Source organism: Kogia breviceps, chromosome 3 (assembly GCF_026419965.1).
Source record: "Kogia breviceps isolate mKogBre1 chromosome 3, mKogBre1 haplotype 1, whole genome shotgun sequence".
NCBI lineage: Eukaryota > Metazoa > Chordata > Mammalia > Artiodactyla > Physeteridae > Kogia > Kogia breviceps.
In genome coordinates, this window is record NC_081312.1 from 138,092,045 (window position 1) to 138,105,376 (window position 13,332).

A 13,332-nucleotide genomic window follows, 5' to 3' on the forward strand; every position below is an offset into this window, starting at 1 on the left:
AAAATACACAATATGCCAATTGTATCACGTTATTTCCCAGTTTCTCCCCTAATCTGTAATACCACATCCTGTGATTAAGTTATAAATTCCATGGCTGCTTAGGTGTACTGAAATCACAAATCCTTGCTTTGTGAGTGCATTTACACAAAACGGCTGCCTAATTAATGTTATACTGAAAGAATCTAAACGCATGTCCACAACAACTGCTCATATTAATTGCGGACTCAACTCAAATAGTTTAACCACAGGTACACTTTTCTCCTTTATTACTTATTCCTTTTTTTTTTTCCAACAGTCTCTGACAAGTTAAGGACAGTCTATTTTCTCATCAAAAGCATTTTTAAGGGAATTCCCTGGCAGTCCAGTGGTTAAGACTCCACGTTCCCAATGCAGGGGGCACGGGTTCCATCCCTGGTTGGGGAACTAAGATCCCGCATGCCGCATGGCGCAACCAAAAAATAAATTAAAAGACAAAACATTTTATTTTTATTTATTTATTTTTTAATTTTTTTGCAGTACGCGGGCCTCTCACCGTTGTGGCCTCTCCTGTTGCGGAGCACAGGCTCCGGACGTGCAGGCTCAGCGGCCATGGCTCACGGGCCTAGCTGCTCTGCGGCATGTGGGATCTTCCCAGACCGGGGCACGAACCCGTGTCCCCTGCATCGGCAGGCAGACTCTCAACCACTGCGCCACCAGGGAAGCCCAACAAAACATTTTTAAAAAAAGATTTTAAAAAAACATTTTTAAGTCTAATTTTTTAATCACATGTCTTTACCATACAGATCATACACTACTATAAATGACAACTCTTTCAGTTTATTTAGTGAGAGGCATAACCTAAGGATACAATTCGGAAGACTAAGCCCAGTTCTTCCCAAATTTATGTCTCAAATACATTAAATATAATTCTAAATATGATAACTGCATGTAATTCTTGCTGAGGGTATCATCAGGACATTAATTACTTTAGTTTGAGTATTATAGGGACATGGCAGGCAAAAAGGGGTATGAAAACTTTTAAAACACTGATTACAATTTTGCTTGCTGTTTATTCAATTTTAAGCCCAATAAACATAACAATGATTTTAAAAGGGAAGGGATATAAAAATCACCTGGAACAAGATTTTTCAAAACACATATGTTCTACTCAGGCAGAGATATCTACATTGGGGTGGGTACAGAAGGACAAAAGAACATGTCTGTTTTGAGAAAAGCAAATTCCCAGGTGATTCCCTAATACAACCACTTGAGAACCACTAGTCAGCCTCCTAGGGGCCACCTAGGGGCACCATAGCACATCCACACACTCAAGATTATAATAAATCCACTGCCTGGCACACAGTATATGCTCAATGAACAGTTGTTGAAACAAAGTTTAAATTTCTTAGTTTAAGATACCAAGCTATTCCAAGATCTGATCCCTACTATATTATATTGGTCTTGTCTAATCATACATCACAATCGGCCTTTCTCATTGTTAAGAAAAATTAGCCAAAACTGGAAATAAAGTGAATCAAGAAGTATAAGCCCTTTCAGTGTATAATAAAACACATTATACCATGAATATCCCAAAGATATTTAATTATAATACCATTGTTTGACCTGCTGTTTACTATTGATTAGGGCCCAAATTCTATGAAGTTACAGGTGAACTTGTAGATTTTTATTTGGTAGAGATAGTATCTGTCTGGCAGACTCCAAGGGCTATGGTTTTACTACCCTGTAGGAAATTAATGGGTTTTATATCTAGCCTAGCAATTTACTTCAACATTCATTCTTCAGTGTCTGCATTCACTCAATTCCTCACATGCTCTTGGAATCAGCTTTACCATCCTGCTGGTTCCCTTATTAATGAGTTAAATAAATCTTTGACATACATTCATTCTGCATTTGGGAGAGAAGGAGACGGCAAGGAAGAAGAGGAGAGCACAGTGATATACTGCCCAAGGGCCTCTGCCTTTCTGCTCAGCACAGGGCTCTAACTATTTTTGAAAGAGAAAACTTTCAGTGGTAAAAATCCCCTTCCAGTTAGCCAAGGGCTTTACCTTTCCTTAGTGCATTACATTAACTGCTAGGGCCATCCTGAAGGCATTTTAGTTTTTTACTCAGTTGGGTCCAATTTTGTTATATGTGCATGTAAGTCACATGACAAAGGCTAATAAGAAGAACGCCAGGGCTTCCCTGGTGGCGCAGTGGTTGAGAATCCGCCTGCCGATGCATGGGACACGGGTTCGTGCCCCGGTCCGGGAAGATCCCACATGCCGCGGAGGGGCTGGGCCCGTGAGCCATGGCCACTGAGGCTGCACGTCCGGAGCCTGTGCTCCGCAACAGGAGAGGCCACAGAAGTGAGAGGCCTGCATACCGCAAAAAAAAAAAAAAAAAACTAACAGCAATTATTTTAGGCAAGTACATGAGAAGACTATTGTGAAGGGAGACTGTTGGCTTTTTATTTGTACACCCCTGTGGTATTTGATTTGTATTAACAAAAATATGACATTTTTATAGTTTGAATAGAAAGTCCTATAAAGTATATTTTTACAGGGAAAAATAAATTAGAATACAGTTTACTTGAAACAGATATTCCTGGTCTGCGATATAACTTGAAGGATTAAAAAACTACAAATATTACATAGTTTTATTCTTCCAGCAAATCTTTCTCTTTTAGTAAATACTAAGAAACACTGTACTCAATCTGGAAGAAGTTTAATATTATCCTGAAATAAGTAATTATATTATAATAGTAAGTTTAGGCCCAAGTTTTTAGTCATTTACAGGTTTTTGGTTTTTGTGTAATTATGGGAAGATTTTTTCCCCCCTCCTTTGAATGAGGAAAATAAAATCTAGAACAAAATCACTGTTAACTTTGGTGTGTATCCTACCAAGTGTTCATTTTTCCCCCAATGGCTGTAAAGTGTGAGTATGGACAAAAAGTACATACAATTTTGTGATCTAATTTTTCCACTATCAGTATATTAAATGCATTTCTTCATGTTACTGAATTAGAACAGTGTACTCTAAATCTAGTCTTATAAAATCTCAATTACCTCATAAAGTTTTATCAGTTTTTAAATTTCTTAATTTCAAATTTTCAAAAAGATACCCTAAGCCTGAGGGGAAGAAATTGGGAATAAGTGCCTAATAGGTACAGGGTTTATTTTGGGGTGATGAAATGTCTTGGAACAAGATAGAGGTGGTAGTTGTAGATGTACTAAATGCACTGAATTGAATTGTTCACTTTAAAATGGTTAATTTGGGGAATTCCCTGGCAGTCCAGTGGTTGGGACTCGGTGCTTTCACTGCCAAGAGCCCAGGTTCGATCCCTGGTTGGGGAAATAAGATCCCACAAGCTGCATGGCATGGCCATAAATAAATAAATAAGTAAATAATATTATGTTATGTGAATTATACCTTGATTAAATAAATAGATGCTTAAGACAGGGATGAGGAGAAAGAATGAAAGGAAATAAAATAGTATTGACTTTCAAAAACATCGGAAAGAAGTGACTGTGCCTTCTACTAAATCTCAAAAAAGACCTCACTTTCTAAGTTAAGAAATCAAATTTCTTTTATCATGAATATTTACAATAAGAAAGTTAAGACTTAATGTGTGATAAGACAGTTGGTCTTGGCTATTTAAATGACAGTACTCTCTGAGCGCTTAATAGTTTCACACCAGAAGAACATCTGAAGGCTAGGAAACTACACAGAAAAGGGTATTATGGGGCATTCTGAAGCCATTATTACACTGCTTTGGGGAATATTCACTCTGTGTATATATACCTTATCCAAATTATAAAACCTTTAAAGTACCCAAGACAATTAGAAAATAGAAGGAAAAATACTGACTTTAAATTAAACTCTCAATTATTGCTACAAATAGAACAGGTCACAGCATACGTAAAAGAATACCTGCAATATAATCTTAAATTCATTTATTTTAATCACCTTAAGAGGACAAACTTTATTATAAAAGGTAGTCTCAATTTATAGACAGATGGGTTTCAAGTTTATCTGTAGGATGAAAACATTTCCCATGGAAACTGCATTAGAGGTTTGCAGGCTATTTTATAAAACTCTACAAGAACCATAACAAAACTGAAATATTATAGTGTGTGTGTGTGTGTGTGTGTGTGTGTGTGTGTGTATAAAACAAAACCATACACAGTCAATAAAAAATGTTTTTAAGCTATAAATATACTATCTATTCAGCAGAACATAAAAATATTAAACTGAAGGGTTCTTATTTTTTAAATCTTAAATGCCAGTACTTGAGAGAAAGAGGTTAATAAGGTTGGAAACTTGTAGAAGTTCAAAAAGATAAGTCTGAAAACTTATAAGGGCTCTTTTTATTATGCCTAATTACACTTCAAGGTGACGTCATGGCAGGGAAACCATGCAGTATATTTCTCACACTGTTACATGTGGCCGCAGCAGGGTAAATGGATGTCATAAACTGAAGTCTGGTCCTCTTTCACTCAGATTATGAAATTTCCTCAAAGTTACTCTCCTCCAGCAATCTGTCCTGTATGCTTAGATTCTTCCAACCCTGAGCTCGGGTTTCCTCTCTCAGCTCCTGAGCATCTCAGCCTGGGGGGCTGGTACTATCCAGCTCCCTTCACTCTCCTCCTGCTGCTATAGCCTCAGAACTCTCCTCTGGCCCTGTCCTCACCCTCAGCCACGAGCTCTGCAAGTTGGCAGCAGCACCCCTTTGCGGGGAGTGGAGAATGTCGATCCCCTTCTAAGCTAGGGCCATTTCCCACAAGGTAGAAGCTCTGACACAGGTTGGGCAGGGGAGACAGGTGAAGGAGGCCCAGACTCTAAAACATGCTCGCATTCATGGCTTCTTCCTAAAGCCCCCAAAAGCCTTAACCCTCATGGAAACTAGGAAGGGACAGCTGATGGAGCACAAAGGCAGAGGGAAAGCATCCAAGTGATCTACAAACCAAAGTGGTTTTACTCCCTGCTACTCCTATGCAGGGAAGAACAGTCTGCTCCTTTACCAAGAGACAAGAAGGGCAGAAAACTAGGGAGTTCTAGGGGACTTCCTGGGTGGCACAGTGGTTAAGAATCTACCTGCCAATGCAGGGGACACAGGTTCAAGCCCTGTGTCTGGGAAGATCCCACATGCTGCGGAGCAAGTAAGCCCATGCGCCACAACTACTGAGCCTGTGCTCTAGAGCCCGTGAGCCACAACTACTGAGCCCTCATGCCACAACTACTGAAGCCCGCGCGCCTAGAGCCCGTGCTCCGCAACAAGTGAAACCACCGCAATGAAGAGTAGCCCCCGCTCACCACAACGAGAGAAAGCCCGTGTGCAGTCAAAAATAAATAAATAAAATAAATTTATATAAAAAAAAGAAAACTAGGGAGTTCTGGGCTTAAAGGGGCCTATTTACACATGAATATCTTTAGAAGGCAAATATCTTTCAGAAGGCAAAATGGCATCCACAGCAAATATAAATTTCCTCCCACTGAACTTCAATAGCCTTATTATTCACTATATAGAACCTAATAAGATTAGAATACATTTGGTATTCAAGGCCCATCAACAATTCTCCTGGAATTCTAAATTTTTTTATAAAACATCATGCACTAGTGCTTGCGATACAACTTAGTCACTGTCTCGACACGCAAAATAGTTCAAGCACTCAGCACTGATAGGCAAGCTATTTAGAGTGCATCCATTATTCAGTAGTTGCTTCAACTGGCAGAGAGGCTCTTGAGCTTCTTAAGAATTCAGAAAGGTGAGGATCCAATGACTAGGATTCTAGTCCTGGCCCTATCATTACTAGCTATAGAACTGAGGACATCACTACTATTCTGAGTCTATTTCTTCACTGTAGAATAAAAACTAGGTGATGAGCATGTCCCCTCTAACTATAAGATTATTCAAAGAACACAAAACAAAAAATAGATTAAATAATCATATCATTCCCTATAGATAAAATTCTTCCAACTCTACTCTCCTCCTAATTTTCTTAACAAAAAGATGAATTGCTAGTGTAGTATAATCTTCTAAATCAACAGCCTTCAGTTTTTTTTTTTCCTGCTCCCACAACACTTGAGAGGCAAACACATCCCCAGCACATTGCCTGTCAGTAACAGCAGCTCACTGCAACAGCGAGGTCAGAAAGTGTGTGGAATCGCTGTTCAAAACCATGGTACAGGGGCTTCCCTAGAGGCACAGTGGTTAAGAATCCGCCTGCCAATGCAGGGGACACAGGCTCAAGCCTTGGTCCAGGAAGATCCCACATGCCGCGGAGCACCTAAGCCCGTGTGCCACAACTACTGAGCCTGTGATCTGGGGCCCACGAGCCACAACTACCGAAGCCCGTACCTAGAGCCCGTGCTCCGCAAGAGAAGCCACCACAGTGGGAAGCCCACGCGCCACAATGAAGAGTAGCCCCCGCTCGCTGCAACTAGAAAAAGCCCACGTGCAGCAACAAAGACCCAACACAGCCAAAAATAAAATAAGTAAATTTATTTTTTAAAAAAACTGTAGACAAACATGCTGCTCCAATAGTAAAACTCAGAATACCACCCGCCTACCAACAACACAGGTTTTTTTTAAAATTAATTTATTTATTTATCTTTGGCTGCATTGTGTCTTCATCACTGCATGCGGGCTTTCTCTAGTTTCGGCGAGTGGGGGCTTCTCTTGTTGCGGAGCATGGGCTCTAGGTCTATGGGCTTCAGTAGTTGTGGCACATGGGCTTAGTTGCTCCACGGCATGTGGGATCTTCCCGGACCAGGGCTTGAACCCGTGTCGCCTGCATCAGCAGGTGGATTCGTAGCCACTGCGCCATCAGGGAAGTCCCTAACAACACAGTTTTTAAAGTGCCACACTATAAAACCAGCAACCCATAAGAAAATATTCATAACGTGTTTTTTCAAAGAGCAAGTTCTTTATTTAATATTCATCTAGTACATACCATGTGCCAAGCACTATTGCACTTTATTGTGCCACTTTATAAATATTACTTCATTTAATCCTCTACAGTACAATGAGGTGTGTACTATTATTGGCCTATTATTATTATTATTATTATTACTGGCCTGTTTTATACATAAGGAAGCTGAGAAACAGAGAAGTTATATACCTTGCTAAGTTAGTAAGTGACAGAACTGGAACTCAAACTCAGTATTTGAAGGTATGGACTGTTGCAGAGCAGTAAGTCCAGAAGGTTGTCATTTTTGCTTTAGAAAGATTACGTACTATGTGTTTCTGTGTATACATTATATACCTGTATATAAACTGCTTGAAGTCTAGAAGGGTACATAGTAACTGTTAACAGTCATGTAAAAAGAATGGGATGGGGGATTAGAGCCACATGGACCTACTTTCAGCTATACTGTTTGAATTTTTTCAGAAAACATTACTTCTTTTATAACAAAAATAAAGTTCAAATGTCTTAAATTTAAAGATACTGGTATTATAAAGTTGTCCTAATGAAATAAACTTATTCTAAATTATTAAGCATGACTGGTAAGTGAAACCAAAATCCTAGATTACTACTCTACGGGTGTGTAAACATATGATCAATGAAAAATATTTGCATCTGTTATTCAAAACGCACGCACGCACACACACACACTCCATAGAAGTATCAATAGTAAAAGTGTTATTCCTCTCGAAATTGGAGGATAGGGCAGAATTATCATAAAAATTCTATAAATATTCCAGTACATATACAAGTAGCAATATACTCCAGGACTAACCCAGCTTACCCTCCAACTGATATATTCTTAGATGTTTAGAGCAAGATGTATAATCTTCTTTATACCATAAATGCTCTTCGAACCACATACTCATGAGCCTATTCTATGCTAAAGTTTCTGAAGTCTCTTCTATCTTCAACCTGAATCCTCTGAAATTACTCGGGGAAAGAGTGGTAAAGTCACATAAAGAAAGCAGGAACTGGGCCTTCCCATAGTCCAGAAAAGAAGAAATCCAGCGATATTAAGCAACCGCTAGAGGTGCCAGAGTGGCCTGAGCGTAGCCAAAATCACTGCCTGTGTTCCCACCCCTACTGCCACCTCCCACCCCCGGCACTGCGGCCCATTCTGGGAGTGCACACTGGGTTCCCAGGGAGCAGGGAAACAGGAGAATTCTCATACAAAGCAACAGGCAGCGCCCAGGGCTAAAGAAGTGAGCCCATGCAGAGCTCAGGAGACTAAGCGGAGGTCCAAATACTGAAGGAGTTGGAGACCAAGCATGAGCACCAAATCCAAACTGCTCAGAAGTGACAGGCTGGGGCTCACAGAAGATTACGGAACCAAGAGTTCAGGGCCAAGGCAGGGAAGGCAACTATGAAGTAAAGCTTACCTCTGTTGCCTTTCCGCTTTGCCCCATGAGAATCTTTCCCACCTTCCTCCTCTGGCTTCAGTCCCATTCTTATTCAAGGCTGGCAATCAGTTAATCTCTCCTGAGTCATTAGATAAGTAAATTTCTCATCAGTTTTCTGATAAAGTCACAGTTCAGTATTTCTCACAACCATTCATTCTCTCCTTTCTGCTTAAGGGCCCTAGGATAGATTTTATTTATTTATTTATTTATTTATTTATTTATTTTATTTTATTTTATTTTATTTATTTATTTATTTTTTGGTTTTTGTGGTACGCGGGCCTCTCACTGTTGTGGCCTCTCCCGTTGCGGAGCACAGGCTCCGGACGCACAGGCTCAGCGGCCATGGCTCACGGGCCCAGCCGCTCCACAGCATGTGGGATCCTCCCGGACCAGGGCACGAACCCGTGTCCCCTGCATCGGCAGGCGGACTCTCAACCACTGCGCCACCAGGGAAGCCCCCTAGGATAGATTATAGATGACCACTCCTCCCATTGAGAGGCAGGTCTATGTCCTCTTTCCTTGAATCTGGGCAGGCTCTGCAGTGCCCTGACTAACTGAATATGGCAGAAGTGACTGCGTGTCAATTTGCAGGTCTGAATTTTAAGAAATTGACAGCTTCTTCTTTTTATTGCTTGCTCTTGGGGAAGCCAGCCACCATGCAAGAAGCCTAATCACCCTGAGACCAACACACTGTGAGAAACCCAAACGACACAGAGAGACCTTGTAGAATGTGACACCATGGGGCGTGGGGGGCGGGGACAGAAACAGAGAGGAGCACAGAGGCACAAGACATGTGAGTTAAGAAGCCATCGTGGAAGTGGATGCTCCAGCTTCAGGTACACCAGCTGAGACAGCCCCAGTCAAGTTCCTCCTGAATTCCTGACCCACAAGATGATAAGAAAAATAAAGTGGTTGTTTTAAGCCACTAAGATGTAAGATAGTTTGTCATGCAGCAACAGATAATCAGAACACTACTTGTAGAAGGAGGGGTATCAGCGATACAGCATCTACCATTCACCCCTGCCAAACGACTCATGGGAATGACTGTCGTCGTTTAGTAGAAGTGAGGATGAGACCCTTTGAGAGGTTCTACTCCATAGGAATCAAAAACTATCCAAAGACTAGACTATCCCCTCTGCCACAGTGGTAGTAAGACAGTAAAAAACACTGCAGTCTATCATCAACTAAGCTGCAATCATCCTTTAGACTGGCTCTTTCTGTATCCCATTAATATTTTAAATCCAGGTGTGCTGTCATTACCATAAGACAACCTAATTCTTAAGCAAAACATCACTCCTAATGTTGTCCTATATTGTAAAAAACGACCTTCAAAAATCTCAAAACCACTATTCCCGTATTCTACTCTAAATAATTCAATTCTTCTTTATCCAAGATAAACCAGGATTACCTGTTTCTCTTTAAGGAGCACCATCCTTGGCTCTCAGAGGCTAATCTTGAGACTGCTCTAGCCAACTTTCCTAATCTTTTTCATGTCAGGACATGCATGGAAAATGATAACATCTGTATGGTGCATATGCACATAAACTGAAGAGTCAACGCAGGGCCAGAAGTGATCTGTTTGGAGGCTCCAGTCACCCTTAGGCTGAGGGGTTCGTTATCTCAACACATATGTAATCCTTTTATGGCCCTTCTGATGGAAAGCTATGTGGTCAATCTTTTTACCTGGTAATCTAGCAATGCAGGAGGAGGTCGCCCTTCTACTCCAATGCCCACTTGTTGGAACAAAAGACTGGAAGTCATCAACCAGCTGCATTATCTAGGAATCCAAGATGCTCCTCCGAGTTTATACTACTCACAAATGAGCTGAGACCTGTAGGAGAAAATGGATGCCCCAATCCTTATTTCTATCCTGTGTATAACCGTCTTATCCTGCCATTCTATAACCCAAGGGAGCAGCCAGTTAACAGTATGACACAGGAATCTAACATGAATTAAATTAAAAGAGAAAAACTACTACAACAGCTGGGTCTGAGTACTTAGGTGGTAAAACAGCATTGACGAGCATGTAAAAGGAAAAGTCAACTGCTTAAAATGAACCTGAGGGCTCCCCAGGTGGCACAGTGGTTGAGAGTCCGCCTGCCGATGCAGGGGATGCGGGTTCGTGCCCCGGCCCGGGAAGATCCCACATGCCGCGGAGGGGCTGGGCCCGTGAGCCATGGCCACTGAGGCTGCGCGTCCGGAGCCTGTGCCCCGCAACGGGAGAGGCCACAACAGTGAGAGGCCCGCGTACCGCAAAATAAATAAATAAATAAATCAGTGTATTAAAAGAGGGAAGGGAAGGAAACAACCCAAACAACTTTTGAACATAACACTTCATATTTTGTGAGTATACAGACAAAAAGAAACTGTAAACAAATAGTGAACTCTAGTTATAAGGAGTTTTCTTTGCAATGGTATGGGTTAGCAGTTTAGAACTACTTTCTTCTGATTATGGCACGGGGCAAACAAGTACATATGCTGAGATAATGGGAACCAGATTCTCTGTTAGAGAAGGGCATTACAAATACAGAAAGGGCAAGACTAGATCTGTAGTGCTGAACTGGAATTAAAGGTATCAAATGAACTCATGGTTACACACACACACACACACACACACAAATATAGACATGTTTATTTATTTATATATATTTATATTTCTTAGCTCCTATTTGCTGAGAGATCTTAGTTTACAAACCTTATTCCCCACTGAAAGGAATGATGGCTACTTGGAGAAATGGCTGATTCCAGGACTGGGGCAGGCTGAGGACAAGATGAGCCTGGAGCACCTTGCCATGCCAGAAAGCATGAAAGGGCTCCAAGAACAATAGGGGCATGTCAAAATTATGGCCTAAGGAGGCTCCCACTAGCCAAATCTAAGACAATTTGAGCTTCAAAATAAATAACAGAATGTCACAAAATAAAATAAAAATCTATGAGTCCATGTTAATAAAATAAATGAATAAACAAGTGGGTGAGAAAGGAAAGCTCTTCCTTGTATATACTTAGAAGAAATAAGTTAGAAAATCAACATCTTGCAACCATCCTAGTAATACCTGATTCAGTCAAGAATCATCAATGGATGCTAAATTACTAGATGAAAGTTTGATGAGGAATAAGACATCTATACATAAAATCTCAAAGCATCTCCTACAAATTACCTATTAATAACAAAGGGAAAATAGTAACTTTACAGTAAATAACCTTGCAAATATCACCTTAATAAAATAATCAAAGTTAACATCAAAATGAGACAAACCAACCTCATATACCTCTTGTTATGATGCCCTGAGAATACACATTGCTTCTGCAGTATTCCTACAAAAACAATGCACAGCCTGAATCTAATCGTAAGGAAACAACAGAAAAACTCAAACTGAAGTACACTCTATAATTAGCCTGTTTTCTTCAAAAATACCAAGATGTGAAAGACAAAGACAGGATAAGGAACTGTTGCAGACTGAAGGAGACTATAGAGTTATCACAACTAAGTGAAATGCATGATCCTGGATTAGACATGGGGGGCAGAAAAGGGAAATAGCTACATTATATGAAGGACATTATTGGGACAACTGGAGAAATCTAAGAATGGAATGTGCATTCGATAATACTATTATCTCAGTTATTAAATGTCCTGATTTTGACCAATACCCTGTGCTTAGTGAAAAGAAAGTCATTGTGCTTGGGGGAAAAAAAGAAGTATTTCTGGATGAAGGAGCATTCATTAGGTCTGCAAATTACTCGGTGGCAGGGGTGGAGGGGAGGTGCATAAAAAGAAAGTTCAAACGTGTAACACAAATGTGGCAAAATGTTAACAACTGATGAATCTACGTAAAGAGTACATGGGAGTTTCTGTACTATTCTTAGCAATGTTTCTTTAAGTATGAAATTATATCAAAATAAAAAGGCTTTCTGAGACTAAAAAAATTTTATTCTTTTCTCCCAATTAAGAACATTTTTTAAAATTACTAAAACACAAGGGAAAAGGTTAAATTACCATTGTGCAGAGCCAAACAGTACTATAAACCTGGCAGTAACTTCCCTTTATTGATGGATGATAAATTAATCCAGTAAAAGTATTACAAGATATTAATTTCAGTGGTCCAAGTGACCTTACAAATTTTTCTTTCAATGTTTCTTTTATATATCCAAACTCTGGCTTGTATTTGGATTCCCAAGCAAAGTCAAACCCCCAGGCTTACCTGCTCTCTCTGCTGACTCAGGTAATAGCAACAATATTTTGCTCTGTTCATTAGGGAAGGTAAATCTGAGTTTGAACTTTTACTCAAAAACAGTACTGCAAAATTTCAGTTTTAGTGATTTAACTCTCTGGATGATGACTAATAAGATCCATTTCTGATAGGGCAAAGCATTTTTTTGCCCTAAAAACTGGATTTTAAATATCTCATTTAAAAATAAACACCAGGGGCTTCCCTGGTGGCGCAGTGGTTGAGTAACCCGCCTGCCGATGCAGGAGACACGGGTTCGTGCCCGGGTCTGGGAAGATCCCACATGCCGCGGAGCGGCTGGGCCCGTGAGCCACGGCCGCTGAGCCTGCGCGTCCGGAGCCTGTGCTCCGCAACGGGAGAGGCCACAGCAGTGAGAGGCCCGCGTACCGCAAAAAAAAAAAACAAAAAAACACCAAATTAAGCATGGCAGACCAATTTCTCTCTTACCTCCTCTCCATCCTAACATCTCACTAAAATGACAAAAAAGAAATTAAATCGACATTAACTCACAAAGATCATGTGAGACAAGCACATTTCAACACATTTTTGGGAGTCAGGAAGAAGCTGGAGGAGCAGTACTGATCTCAGTAGCATGAAGGAAGCTACAGCCTAAGTGCCAGCAGAGACGAGTGCAGACAGGAGGCAGCTCTGGGCTCAGGGACACTGGTCACAGCAGACAGCAAAGGTAAGGGTGGCACTGAAAACAAGGGGCCAAGGGCTGCAAGGAACAACAGACTCATGGAACTTACTACATCCTGA

The 13,332-nt window shown here is 40.7% G+C and overlaps 1 protein-coding gene across 1 annotated transcript in view; it reads right to left on the minus strand.

The window, feature by feature from the left end:
• The window catches only part of USP3 (ubiquitin specific peptidase 3), a 100,430-nt gene that overhangs the window by 73,402 nt on the left and 13,696 nt on the right, over window positions 1–13,332 (minus strand). The gene's annotated exons all lie outside the window — the stretch shown is intronic.